Source organism: Mobula birostris, chromosome 6 (genome assembly GCF_030028105.1).
Source record: "Mobula birostris isolate sMobBir1 chromosome 6, sMobBir1.hap1, whole genome shotgun sequence".
Taxonomy (NCBI): Eukaryota; Metazoa; Chordata; class Chondrichthyes; order Myliobatiformes; family Myliobatidae; genus Mobula; species Mobula birostris.
This window is the reverse complement of record NC_092375.1, coordinates 21895205-21910574: the sequence shown is the minus strand read 5'-3', so window position 1 is coordinate 21910574 and position 15370 is coordinate 21895205. Positions and strand designations below refer to the sequence as shown.

At 38.3% G+C, this 15370-nt stretch overlaps 1 protein-coding gene across 6 annotated transcripts in view; it reads left to right on the top strand.

Annotated features, from left to right (window-relative positions):
- Positions 1 to 854: 854 nt before the first annotated feature.
- The window catches only part of LOC140198849 (dual specificity tyrosine-phosphorylation-regulated kinase 1A), a 157510-nt gene continuing 142994 nt past the window's right edge, over positions 855 to 15370 (top strand). For 4 of the 6 annotated variants that reach the window (XM_072260003.1, XM_072260005.1, XM_072260001.1 and 1 more), the window contains exon 1: positions 855 to 1192. The gene's annotated coding sequence lies outside the window, so the exon portion shown is untranslated. Of the gene's footprint in view, positions 1193 to 1292; positions 1656 to 15370 lie in introns of those variants that run through there. The other 2 variants (XM_072260004.1, XM_072260002.1) reach the window with 1 other exon arrangement.

Genomic DNA, 15370 nt, shown 5'->3' with positions numbered 1-15370 from the left:
TGTCACTGAACTAGCAATGTCACAGCAGCTGGTGCGAATGGGGAGAATATCCGTTCGTTTGTCCTTTATATGTAAATCTATTGTTAAGCTACAGTTTCGCTGCCATAACCGATAATAAAAGCGTAGGGAGGAAGGAAGACTCTTTTATGATCAAGCTCACGACATGAAGGACTCACTGCGGCTTCGGGGGGGGGGGGTTGGGAAGATAAAGTATTGCCCCTCAGATGACAAAAGTGGCTGTCAGTGTTTAACTTAAATCATTAAGAATTACCTAGGGGCTATTTAAACAACGCTGCACATCCAAGAAGAATGAAACTCATTCAGTAATCATCCTAAATATATATTTTACGTTCTCCTTGAAATAGATGAACAAAGCGGAGGATCAGTATCTTTTAAAAATAGCAAAACTTTGTGTGCACATTCGTAGATTTCAGGTCACAGGTCGGTTACTGTGCAAGACTTGGACTCGTTCTGTTTTGGGGATGGGGGTATCTTTTTACATAAAACTTTTGCAAAGATTTTAAATGGCTTATCAATTATTATTGCGGCTTCAAGGGCATCATAAGACACAGTTGCGCAAGCTTTGCAGAAACCGACCATGAAAAAGAGCCCAGCAAGTTCCATGAGGGACCACTCCCTTGCAACAAGAGTTAAGTGTTTGAAAAAAAAGCCACATTTAATTGACAGTTTCCGTAGCAACACGTCCCACCCTATTAATCAGTGCGTCATCCGGGGCATTGAGCGCCGACTGACAACATCCTCAGAAATCTAGGCCCCGCCTTTCCCCTTGGAAACGTCAGTGCCTCATCCGGGGCATCCAAGTTGATTGACAGTTTCTATAGCAACACGCTCCGTCAGCCGCCATTTTGTTATTAGCGGAGAGAAGAGAGATTTTTTTTCGCCTTCTCTCAGGTCTTTCCCGCCTCGGATTTTTTTTTGTGTGTGTGTTTTTTTTTGTTTTGTTTTCACGGTGTTTTTTTAAAATCCCCGTCTTCTCCATCCCGTCTAACTCCCGCTGCCTCTAGGGAGAGGCTCCAACGGCCAGATTGGGAGAAGCGCGAAGAGAAAGTTGGATTGTCAGAGGGTCGGTGGGTCGGAGCGGCCGGAGAAGTCGGTCTGGCGAAGGAGCGCAGGGAGGTGGAAGTCGGGTTTGAAAAAAGGCGGCGCCGAGGAGGTGTTTGCTGTTGCGCAGGTTTGTAGTGCGCGCCATTTTGTGAAATATAAAGAGGGAGAGGGAGGGGGTGGGGGAACGGCGAGAGGCGGGAGAGAAGGAAAAAAGGTACCATTAAAGAAATACATAATTATAACTCACACTGACCGAGGCTGATGTCTGACTTTTGGCGGAGGTTTATTTTTTTTTCACTCCTCCTCCCTCGACACATCAGCCTGCAGTGTAAACCCAAGCCGCTTCTCTGCAACTAGAAAGGGGCCGAACGAAACACACAAGAAGGAGGGAGTGAGAGAGAATGATGGAAAGCCAACCGAGAGAGGGTCGCGTCACTCTTGTCTCCTTCATTCCTCGCAGTTTGTTCCTCTCTCCCATCTCCCTGACTTACCCAGCGACGGACTACCTGACACTGAGTTATTTCTCCTTTGGGATCCTATCACCGTGCTAGTTATCAGAATGAGAGCCAAAAGATGGACTCTGGCCTACTGTAAGTGTCACAGTGTACGCTACATAGGGCATGGTAATCGAGCATGAATTATAAATCCACAACACATTATATTTCAAACATTTAGCAGGTTTTCTTATTTATTTTGAGGACTTCCAAGAAATTTGTTTTGTGCCTGTTTAGCGGACGTTGGCTTATGTATACTTTGTGAGGCATAGTTTAAAGAACGCATGTTGACACCCAGTGTACGTTACTTGCAATTTATTTTGAGTCCTTTTTAGCCATAGTTCCATCCATATGAAAGGACTTGTATAAAGCACTGATGCCCGATATAAATGCTTTTTAAATACTGGACTGTATTAGGTGGCAAGGATAAGTCATTGAAATCGCAATATATACATTATTTGGTACTTGTAGGTGGCAAATTTTTGATCTGCTATGTTCACATGCAAGATCCCAAAGTGGCATGTTGAGAATTATGACAGTGTGTTCATCTGTCGTATGTCCCTATCTTGCATATCTGCAAACAGCAAATTAAAACTGGTAAACAGAAGTATTTTTTTCAAACAGTCAATGTTTAAGGTGTTTTATTGAGTAGCGCTTTGGGTTTTTACTTGTCTGGAGAGACTTAAATCTTGTTTGGCTGTATTGTCAGTGACATTAAGTTGTCAATAATATGTTTTGGGGTTAACTTCTGGTTTCCTATAATGATAGCTTAATGTCACATAAATTTATTGGGAATAATTTAATTTAGTTTCCATTTGATGATCTTTCTCTAAACTTCATATGGTTTGGGTTTAAGTGCCCACGTTTGGTTGTGGAGAATCTTTTGCATTAGAGATCCACCACTGATTGTTTCCAAGTTTACTTGTGTTTTTGTTTGTATACAGAATGCTAATGGAAGGGAATAGTTTTCAGATCTTGTTTAAAAAATGCACAAATTTGTTAACACCCAATTGATTTAGTTTTATTTCAACTGCATAGATTGTGATTTGGCATTAGGTTTCATGTGACTTCTAAAGCTTGTGTTGTTAGAAAACAGGAAAAGTTTAGCTTTATAATCAACATGTGCTTTTTTAAAAATGTGGCACTGTTTGCAACAGTTTTGCATCTTTCCATCAGGCATCAACATAAGTTGGACACAGGTTTATTCCTGGGTCTGAGTACTCATTGGCTCAAAAATGGCAAATGTTACAGGTGAGAACAGCTGACTTAAACTGGGAGTTTTGTTTTGAATATGATTTTATTAATGAACATGAGCCAATGTATTAATAATTAACTGCTAGATTTATCTATAGCAATGTAACCTGTTTTATATTTCAATCTTAATTATGTCAGACCTAGGTCTATTATATTAACCCAATCTTGGCTTTCTCGCCTATCATCTGTCCATGAATCTCAAAAACATTAGCCTTGCTACTTTTTCGATATGCTTAAATTCAGCCATGATCTTGCTCCATCCAATAAAGATAAATTCCAGTAGCCCTAGTTCTGCATTTTCATTGGCATATTTATTTGAAGCATTGTTAACATTTTATAAAGTCCTACCAATGCCTTTGGAATGACCTAATTTTATTAAAATTTGTATTTAGCCGTAATAGTACAGCACCTCAGAGAGGCACATCATAACGTACACACCATTGCATGCATTAAAATTTGAATAAAACCTGAAACTTACTGTAAATTCTAGATCATGAATGTATTCATTAAGTTGCTTATTCTCTGGATCAGGAGAGTGCAAGGGACTGAACTTGGGTACAAATTAAATATGAAAATGGACAACTTGACATTAGTGTGTTTATCTAGATATCTTTTAATAAAAAATATTTCTCATTTCTCTGACACAAACCTACACCAGCCAAGTACACTACTTAACCAATCATGCTTGTATGACTCTTTGACAGCTTGGTTTTGCAAAACCATGCTTGACACCATATCTCAGCCCCTCCTGTTAAAATTATGGATCTAGTTGCACTTGCTGAGCAAAAATATTTTAGGTCCTGATAATTGAGTACAAACACATTGCTTATCTCCCAAATAGAACATTTTCCCTTCTTAAACAGTGCAGGTTTGTAATATGGCACTACTAGACTTAGTCCTGTTAGAATTTCAAAAATCAAACTTTTCACTCTTTGAAAATTATTGAATCTGATTCATTTGAATCTTCACAAAGACTGAAGAAATTGAAATTTAGAATCTTGGGATTTCACATCAAAAGTAATTGCTCAGGCAGAAACAATGCATATTGAGTAATTGATAAGCATGTTTGAGAATTTTAGGTTAGTAGTTGGGACGTCATATAACATTAAAGAACATGGATTGAAACAAGATTATGTTTACAGAATTTGGTATTCTTCAGTAACACTTGCAAAACAAAGTTTTTGAATCAGTTCAATGTATAGCTTGCTACGAAATGGTCTTTCACGAGAATAAAGGGAACATTGCTCTATTTTAGAAGGTGTCTTGCAGTATTTGGATATCTATATTGATCTACAGTTGCTAGTTTGATCTTTAATGTATTTCCACTATAACTTGAGATAATCTTAAGCATATTTAAATTATGAAATGTGATGTTTCTCTTTCTTTCAAATTTGACTGAGAAAGTTGATATCTAAATCATCCCTCCCTTTTTGTGGCAGTGGATGCTCTTGATAGTATAATGAAAATATTTGAAAGATAAATAAAATTGTCTAGCAGGCAAATGGAGTGTATGCACCATTTAAGCACAAACATTGTGATTCTATGATTTAGTACCATCAAGTGATTTTGATTAAGTATGAGCAAAAAGGTCACCTACTCTAATTTTGATCTAAATTTTCTTTTTATTTATACTAAATATGCATGCACACTGTACATTACACTGAAAACCTATTACACTCCATTCACCAACGCCTTGCATATTATTTTGTAAATCATATGCCTTTATGTTATTGACAACTATGAAGACAAAATCTTGTCTGTTATAATCTGTGTTGGAAAATAGGAAATGTTTGCCAACTTTTGTTATATAATTCCAACTTTTGTACAAATGAGAAGCATGATATTTGAAATTTGCCATCAAGTAATATAAGGTTACATGTTAAATTAAAAAAGATGCAGACATGGAAGAATGAACTCTCATTTCAAAATCAAAAGTTGCTAAATTTGTTGAATCGGTATAATTGTAAATCTTCCTGCAATATCACTATTTTGTGAAGTACTAATAGATTTCAGTACATCAAGTTTCTTGGAGGGAAACAAGAGTTGATGATTTTCATCTGTACTGTTGAACAAATTCACACAAAATAATTAAAAGTGATGTCTGCTATTTCTAATACTAATTGCAACCTTCCAAATTTGTAATGAAGACTATGATAGAGAAAAAAACTGTAGGAGCAGTGCATTAGATCACTTGAGCGCCTATGTCTCCTTTCAAAAACACCGTGGCCAATCTTGCTGCCAATTTTTACACCATAAGATAAAATGTAACTATTTAGCTTTTGCAGTGATCTAGCTATCCTCAAGTCCATTCTCCTTCCATATCTGCGTAACTTTCAGTTACCCTGCTGTTTAAAAGACTGCATCTCAGGTCAGAGGATTTGGTCTCCAAAGCTTTCTGGAACTAAGTATTTAAGAAATTCATATCTCTTTTAAGTTCCTAAAAAGCCATCTACTGGTCCTCTATTCTCCCATGAGGACAAATGAAATCCCAGTGTTTATGTTGTCCAGCTTCCTGATATAAACTAAATTGCCTTTATGCTTTTAAACTCATCATTTCCAGATGAGACACACTCAATCATTCCTTTTAAGATGATGCCTCAGGTTCATCTAATTGGCATTTTCTTTGGATTATTTGTCCTTCTCCTATTCTTTCTGCAACTTAAAACTAGTTTTCTGTCTTAACCAGCTTTGAGGAATTTTCACCTTAACTTTTCTTTCTATAGAAATTGCCTGGCTGTTGAGTGTTTACAGCAGATTGCTTTTAGTTTAGATTTCCCACGGATTTTTCATCTTTGTAAACTGCAACCAAATGTAATATATCTTCAAAACTTAACAGTACTCTAGATGTGTCTTTACTCTGTACTTCAGAGCAAAGCTTTCCTACTGTTCTACTCCAACATTCCAGAATTATCTTTATCCATTGTATGTACCTTTCTGTTAGTTTTGTCTTCATGTCCAAGAACCCTTGTATATAGTTGTGTTGCATCTTTCTGCATTTTCCATTTAAATGCCAGTTTTCCTTCCAAAGTGAGCAGTTTTTTTTTACCATGTTGTATGCCATTTGCCAATATTTTGCCCACTTAAGAGTTGATGAGTGAGTGTGGGTGGGAGGGAGAAAAGGAGCTTGCTTTTCTTTTGATCGTCATGAAGAGTTTCAGCCTGAAATGTTGACTTTTATTTATATCCATAGATGCTGCCTGACCTGCTGAGTTCCCCCAGCATTTTGTGTACATTGCTCTGTGAACACAAGTGACACATTTCAATGTAAATGTGGTAAATGAATCCGAGTCTCAAGTTCAATCTAAAACATATTCGTTTATTTACAGTCAGCTAATTTTCTGCATTTTAAAATCAACTAGCATTTTTTTAAAGTTGAAATCTTTTTGTTGATGACTGATCTAAAGTAACTAGCTGATTTTGAAGTTTTTGATTAATTTAGTAAATTTAACTTGGTGATAAGTCATACATCATGGAAATAGACTCTTCAGCCTAACTTGTCCATGCCAATTAAGATACCCATCCAAGCTAATCTCATTCCCCACATTTGGTCGATTCTAAATCTTTCCCATTTATGTACCAGTCTAACTGTCTTCGAATATAGCTAATTTCTATCTTTTGATGTGAGAACTGTCAACAAGATTTCAGTGAAACAATGTTTGACAATTTATATAAAAAAAAATTTCTGATCGCCTAACTTTTTGTTATCTGGTGAGAAAAATTTGAACTATACAATTGGTATTAAGTCTTGTCATTTGTGGTTACTGGGTTGTCAGCTGAGAGTAGCTGAATCCTTGAATGAGGTGTCATGTTTAATTGCTCTCAATTCAGATAATGCACCTCTAACCTCACATCCCATCATCCTCTTAATAAGGAACTGGTAACAGCCCATTCATCTCAGAAGTCAACCTGGTAAACTTTTTCTTAACCAACTTCCATTGATTGTATATCTCTTAAATAAGGAGAATAAAACTGAACCCCTTTCACCTGTTGTGTCACCAGTGCCCCATATGATTCTATCAAGATAACCCCAGATTTGTATTCCATGCAGCTGACAGTAAAGGCAAGCCCATTTAATCTAGAGCATTCAGGAGTTTGGTTCTAGACTAAAAGATTTTCTGCATTATCAAATGGTTGCTGTACTAATTATTCTGTCAATTGCCACCAATTATTTAATTCAATTTGCTTAAAGTCACACTGTAGAATAATTAACAACAAAGGCCAGGTTTAGATGGAGCATGGGTGACGAAGCTCTGTTAAGTTTAAAGAGTGTGGGAAAGAGAACCAGTTAAGCTTCAAGGGAGCACAGCTAACAATTTAAAATGTTTAGAGAGATTATGGATTGAGGAAACCTGGCAAGTTGATGGAGAACAGGAAATCTGGGGTCCTGACAAGTAGAAAGGGAGTGTGGAAATTGGGCCTCAAAAAATAGATAGGCGAATGGGAACAGTGTCCTGAAGAATGGTTGGGGAATTAGGCAAACATCATCAGGATGATTCTAGGTAAACAATAGTGCTTTTTAAAATATATCAGTTTAAAATGTATCTGTTTGCTTTCTTCCTCTCTTTCATGAGAGCCAGATGGTGAGCTGTTGGGATTTCAAATGATGAGTCAAACTGAACCATCAAGATTTACATATACCCAGTTAGCAAATCATTGGAGTTTAACTATAATTGCTTAAACTTTGTTTCATGGACAAGAGCTGTCATTCTGAAGCCTCTACATTTGAACTATGTTGTACTTTTCCCCTATTAAAATGGATAGCCCTTCTTTCCCACACTAAACTCCTATGTGGCAAATTTTTCACCTATTTGTTTTAACCTCCTTTATCTCTTTTTACAACTTGGTGTTTCATATATCGTTGTGCCATGAGCAAATTTGGATAACATTCACTTAACCCAGCCCACACCTCTCTTTACATGAGCGACCCTGAGGATGGGATTGTGAAGTGTTGAGAGTGTTAAGTTCTTTAGGTTAAACATCACCAAACAGCCTGTCCTGGTCCAAACATGTAGAACATTGGTCAAGCGAGCATGTCACCCCTTCTTGTTCCTCCAGTGGCTAAAGGAATTTGTTATGTAAATTTTGGCTCTCATCAAGTTTGATAGAGGACCATGAATCTTATTTGGATGTATCAAGGCTTGGTATGGCAACAGCTGGACCAAGACTGGAAGAAACTGTAGGAAGTTGTGGATACAGCTCTGTATATTATGGAAACCAGATTCCTTTCCATGGATTTTGTTCACACTTCTCACTGCCTCAGTAAAGCAGCCAGGAAAGTCAAAGCCCCACTTACCCTAGACATTATCTCTTCTCCCCCTTTCATTGGGCAGAAGATGCAAAAACCTGAAAGCACTTATGACTAGGTTCAAGGACAGGTTTCTTTCCAGCTATTATAAGACTGTTCAACAGTCCTCAAGTACAATAACTTGGCCTTTTGACTTCACAATCTGCTTTGTTATAGCCTGGCATCTTATTGTCTGCTTGCACTGTACTTTCTCTGGAACACTTCATTCTGCACTCTTAATATTTTCCCTTGTACTACCTCAATGTACTGATGTCCTGACGAAGAGTCTCGGCCCGAAACGTCGACTGTACCTCTTCCTAGAGATGCTGCCTGGCCTGCTGCGTTCACCAGCAACTTTTATGTGTGTTGATGAATCGATATGTTTGGGTAGCATGCAGAACCATGTTTTCCTTTGTACTTTGGTACGTGTGGTAATGAAAAAAACAAACCAAACCCATTCCTCCTACTTCTAATGAGCTATGACAATAGTTTGTAAATAGTTGAGAAATGGCAAGTGAAACACTTCAATCTGAATGTAGCCCTACTATACCAAGGCTCTCTTCTGTTGCTCAGTTCTCCATCTGTGCTATTAGCCACAAGCTTTCTTTGTGCTATGATTTTTTTTGTGTAGTACCTTATTACAGCAGTCTCCAACCACCGGGCCGTGAGGAATCGATATGGTTTGGCGATATGAGTCAGCTGCACCTTTCCTCATTCCCTGTCACGCCCACTGTTGAGCTTGAATGCATGCGAGGTCATTACCCGCGCATCATCCATGTCAGTGTAGGAAGGAGATCAACTCCTCGAGCTTGCAAATGACGACGGGCTGAAAAGTATGTTTGACATAACATCTCTGCCGGCATTCAAAATCAAGGCTAAATATCCTGATATAGCCACAAAAGCACTGAAAACGTTGCTTCCATTTCCAACATATCTCTGCATAGAATGCAACGAAAACTAAATTGCGGAATAGACTGGACATAAGGAACCCCCTTCGAGTATTGCTGTCTCCCATCACCCCTCGATGGCACCGTCTTGTTGCAGTGAAACAAGCCCAGGGCTCCCACTGATTCAGCGATATTGGTGTGTTGCAATGATTTTATATGTTCATACGGGGAAAATATGTGCTGTGTGTTTAATATCCAAACGTTACTTAAAATGTTACAATGCTATTGACTTATAAATGACTTATATAACCATATAACAATTACAGCACGGAAACAGGCGATATCAGCCCTTCTAGTCCGTGCCGAATGCTACTCTTACCTAGTCCCACTGACCTGCACTCAGCCCATAACCCTCCATTCCTTTCCTGTCCATATACCTATCCAATTTTTCTTTAAATGATAATATTGAACCTGCCTCTACCACTTCCACTGGAAGTTCGTTTAACACTTACTTCAAGCTCCCCTGTCCTCCCCTGATCATTGACATCGCTATATTCATGCGAGGAAAATATGCGCTGTGTGTTTAATATTAAATTCGTTAGATAAACCCTTTTAGAAATGAAATTGAGTGTATTAGCCACTTATCACCTATATTCTAGTTGTGGTTAACAGATATCTTCTCCCCCCCCCCCCAACAGAATCACCAAAAACGATTTGTAGAAAAAAATCGGCACGTGCACACAGGTGCCCGTGCAAGGCTTCATGATCATGGTAGTCTTTCTCGGGGTAAACACAACGTATTTGACTGCTACTCTTGTCCGTTGGTAACCCTACCCCCCCCCCACCCCCCCGGCCGGCCGGTCCACAAGAATATTGTCAATAATAAATGGTCCGCGGTGCCTTTTGAAAGTCTAGATATAATATATCTAATGGTTCTTTATCGATGAAGCACACTGCACTGGCAAGAACTCTTCATAAATTACAAACATGATTTTCTTTCGGCATAACAGTCTGGGTTTTCCATCTTCATCTAATTTGTGGGTATGTGAGAGAGGTTGAATTTCAGGGTAAGTGGGAATGGGATTGCTCTGAGAGCTGTCAGAGACTCAATGACCAAAGACCTCCAACAGTGTGGTGAGAAAATCTGAATTTAAAGTCATGTGGATTCTGTTTGTATTATTATATACTAAACTAAATATATATTATTTGTTGTCAAGCTATTTAACTACATGAGAATCAGCTTTTTGGGTGTAGAATGTTAACCTGCTTTTGAAACATAAATTGCAGTGTTGTGAAATATCTGTGGACCAGATATCACTTTTATATTAGGGGACTACATAAATGTGCTACAAATATATTTGCATCATGGGAGCATTTGGGAGGGAACTTAAAAAAATTTAAATCTATTTATCAGGAACCTAGGGAACACTGGCATAAACATTGGAATGAATACATTGTCTCCAAGCTTATCTCTCCAATCCCACCTGTTTGAGAGCGTGAAAGCCCTAAAATTGGTTTCTTTCGGGCATCTTGGAATCTACGATCAATAAAGTCATGGCAGATTTTATCCTCTAGATCATTTAACTCTAGTTGCCCCATATCCATTAGTTTTGAAACATCTAGTGATGCCTGTTTTGAAGGTGCTCAGTGACTGAGTCTTCCCTTTTGGGAACAGAATTTTTGAACTTGATTTAGGTGAAATTTCTTTGTATCTCAGTCCTGAATGGCTGACCTCCTTTTTGAGATGAACAGCTGATTTGAGGATCTCTGGCTAGAAGAAACCTTCCTGTATCTGCAGAGGCAGAGCCCTGGAAGAATATTTTAAACACAGTGAGATAACCATTGACTTTCCTCGTCATTTTAACATATGGAGTGTCCAGCTACAAACAATGTTGCTGCTTTATCATACTGATTGGAGCAATTAAAATGTAATGTAAGGCTTGAATATAGTGTGGGACATATAATTTACTTTTAAGTTCAATTTACAACTTGCAGAATAATGAGGGGTTTAGATGGAGTAAATGCAAGCAGGCTTTTTCCAGTGAAATTGATGAGACTATCAAGACATAAGACCATTATGGATTAATGGTGAAATGTTTAAGGGGAACATGAAGGGGATTCTCTCTCAGGGTGGTGACATTTTGGAACAAACTGCCAGTAGAAATGGTGGATGTGGGTTTGATTTCAACATGTAGAGACATTTGGTAAATAGAGGAGTATGGTCCAGGTTTAAGTTGACGGAACGGGTTGGGTCGAAGGGCCTGTTTTTGTGCTGTAGTGCTTTATGACCCTATGACTACCATACATCCGCTGGCAAAATGTGTGGCTGAGGCCAGAGTACAATGCATAACTTGTCTTTCTTTAACATAAACAATGCAGTTGCCAGTTTCATGGTTGGTGTTCGAGAGAAGTCAGTAGTGATCAAATTCAATCTATTTTTAAATAATTTTGAGCTGTTTACATTAGAATTGATAGAACCTGGCCACGGTTGGGTGTCTGTAAGAATACTTGTTAGTAATGGTACTTTGAAACCTATTCCTTTCTCGATATAAAATTTTGCTTTTGTTTAGCATATTTAACTTTTAATTCTAAATTTTAGAAGAAATAAGATTACATTGTCCTATTTTTCTGATTGTTATCAATTCTCTACTCCGTTGTCAAAAACATTGTCGGAGATATGTACGTGCCAACTTTTTCATAAGTTTGATAATTGACTATCAATTTGACATTAGTGGACATAAGTTACTAAGCACTTTGGATATCTTAATTCTAATTCAACTAAATAATGGCTACCTAAGTGATACTTGAAATTCTGGGCATATTGACATCATTTTGAAGTTTGGCAACATTTTCAAAGTTGAACAGTGCATTTAAAACCAACTTTTACACAGGCAGGTTTAGAAGTAAGTCAGGGATGATGGCTGGTACTCTTGTACTGGTTGTTCTCATTTTTATATAGAGGTATATGCAAGATCCAGCAGAGAAAGTGGTCATTTGGTGCAGTTGTTTGTGCTCCATGAATTCAAGAACAGTTATTACCCCACATCCATCAGACTCTTGAACCAGAGGAGATAACAACTCAACTTGACTGTCCATCACTGAACTGTTCCCACAACCTATTGACTCACTTTTAAGGACTCTTCATCTCATGTTCTTGAAATTTATTAGTCCTTTTTCTCTTTATTTGCACATTGTTGTCTTTTGCACACTGGTTGCGCCCTGCTGGTTGCATTCTTTCATTGATTCTATTAATTTTATTGAGTATGCCTGCAAGAAACCAAATCTCGGTTGTATATGGTGACATACGTGTACTTTGATAATTTACTTTTGAAGTTTTCTGAACTTTCCTTGCTGCGTTCCATGAGCCCTTTCCCTTCTATCTATTCCCCTACCATGGATGAGTGTCTCTAGTTGCTTGTAAAATGCAATTGTAATTTTCACATTGCAAGCTCCTTGTAGCAAGTTCCACTTTCTGGGTACAGAATGTTTCCAGAATGTGCTTTTTGGATTCATTTTGATCATGTTTCATTACTGTTCCTTGGGTGTAACTTCCCATGAGTTGACAGGAATTGTTTCAAATAAGTAAAATCTTGTTTACATATTATTGCATAATTTAGATCCCAACTTTCATGTTTCCAAGGAGGAAGAAAGTATTTAATCTTAATGAGTACCTCTTCTTGATTTAAACATTATCCTTGTAAATCATGTTTATTTTCCTCTAGTACTTTTGATAATGTAAATAACCCAGCTGCTCCCTGTAATGTAATCATTGCTATAAACCTGAAAATTAAATCTGAATTTTTCCAATTATGATAAATGGCCCTTGAGTTGAAACTTCAGTTCTGCTTTTCTCCTGCTTAACCTGCATTTAGTTCTTCTAGCTTTTCTGCTTCAGTTCAAGTTCTTTTAAAGATAGGTGGGAGCTGCTTAAAAGCAGATTTTCACTTGTTGTAATTGTCAGGCTAACCATGAGGAGAGACCAATGAGCAAGTCTTTAACTTGGGTGACTAGCATCTTCAAGGGCCTTTTCTGTCCCTTAATTGACTCTTTTGAAGATGTGATTCTATGTATCTTTCCAATCAAACTAACATTTTAATAGTAAAGTAAGTATTTTTACTACTTGCTTTCAGTGTTCTGTAAGGAACCTTCTGCCAACTCTTGCCCCATATTATAGAATTAATATGCTATTAACTTAAATATATAGATAGCTGTAAAACCTGAGTCTAAAAGCCTTGTTGAAGAAAGTTGGATGTTTGGAAAGTATTGTAAAACATTTTGTAATTAAAATTTGAAGTAAAAAGTGGATTTCCAAATTCTATTACAAAAGCTTAGAAATCTGTAGGAGAAGAGAGGCTGCCAGAACTCTCATCTCCATGAGTCTAGAAATAGTCATTTGGGTTACAGTACCTGTTAGCTTTTGGTTTAAGGGCCTTGTAGGTTAATACTTTTTAAATGCATAACGGAGACACCATTCAGGGCCCCAGATAGTCCTTCCAGGTGAGGTGATACTTCACCTGTGAGTCGGTTGGTGTGATATACTGTGACTGGTCCTCCCGGTGCAGCCCTCTATATATTGGTGAGACCCGACGCAGACTGGGAGACTGTTTCACTGAACACCTGCGCTTTGTCCGCCAGAGAAAGCAGGATCTCCCTGTGGCCACACATTTTAATTCCACGCTCCATTCCCATTCTGATATGTCTGTCCATGGCCGCCTCTGCTGTCAAGATGAAGCCACACTCAGGTTGGAGGAACAATACCTTGTATTCCGTCTGGGTAGCCTCCCAACCTGATGGCATGAACATTGACTTCTCTAACTTTCGTTAATGCCCTTCCTCCCCTTCTTACCCCATCCCTTATTTATTTATTTTTATTTTTCCCCTTTCTTTCTTTTTTCTTCCTCTGTCCCTCTCTCTATATCTTCCTCTGGTACTCCCCTCCCCCTTTCTTTCTCCCTAGGCCTCCTGTCCCATGATCCTCTCCCTTCTCCAGCCTTGTATCACTTTTGCCAATCAACTTTCCAGCTCTTAGCTCCATCCCTCGCCCTCCTGTCTTCTCCTATCATTTCGGATCTCCCCCTCCCCCTCCCACTTTCAAATCTCATACTATCTCTTCTTCCAGTTAATCCTGACGAAGGGTCTCGGCCCGAAACGTCGACTGTACCTCCTCCTATAGATGCTGCCTGGCCTGCTGTGTTCCACCGGCATTTTGTGTGTGTTGTTGGAGGTACTTTTGGATGTGATTGGAATTTTCTGCCTCTTCCAGACTTATTACCAGTGAGTTATGGATCCACTCTGCTCCAGGTGAATTTGTAGATCCTTTAACCAATGTAACTCAAATCTTTAACACCTTGGATATTAATCCCTCTGTCAGGCATGTCCTTCCTTTTCATTTTGTCCAGATTTTATATAATTTCCATTAACTTTCCCCTCTTTTCACACAAGTAATTGCCATGTATTGAAGAAGTAAGTAAGGAGTCTGGTCTAGTATTCAATAAGACTGCTCGATCTGTTCTCGGCCATGGCTGCATTTAGTTGTCTCTTTTCATTGCCCTTGAATCCACCCTTGATTCCACCCTTGATTCATCTCTTGCTGAAGGAAATTCACCTTCTCTCTGCATAATTGAATGACATTTACTTTGAAACTATGCACTCTAGTTCAAAAATTACCACAGAGGGAAGTGTTCTTTCAGCACCTACCCTGTTGTAAGTCCCATGAAACTCTTTAAATGTTTCAACAGTAGAACAGCTTAAAACTACCTGTCATATCCTTCGTGTCATGAAGTGACTGGAACTGTACAGTGTATGTCCAGAAAGCATAATTACTTGACTCTTAAATTCTGTGCTTTGCCCAGTAGAAAATAAGAATCACAATAAATTTTTAAAAACCATTTTAGCTACCTATCTGGTTACCTTTAGAAATCAATGAACAATAGCTTCAAAGTCCCCTGGTGTCTAATCCCTTCCATGTTAGTATTCTACCATTTTTTTGTGTTATCTTACTCTTTGTTCTTTCCAGATATACTATCTTGTGCTTGTGATTGCACTCCATTCACTTCTTCCTTTATCTCCACCAAACCAATTTGTTGATTGCACCCTATGGTGGAGAACCTTCATCCTCCTAAAAATCATGCTTGAGATTTTATTTATTTTTCTTGGGGGTGGGGGAATCACTATTTCACTTTTTCATTATGTAAATTTCTTGAATGAAAGGTATTCTTTAATCCTCCAAGGGATTTTAATCATTGCAATATTAGTGGTCTCCCATTAAGGAGGAAACTGAAGTGTTATTTCCACCTTTTCAGATGGCAGACTGAATGAATATTACCCTAGCCACTAGGTACTCTCCTGCTCTCATTTTCTATTTGCCTGCCAGGTGTGCTTCCCTG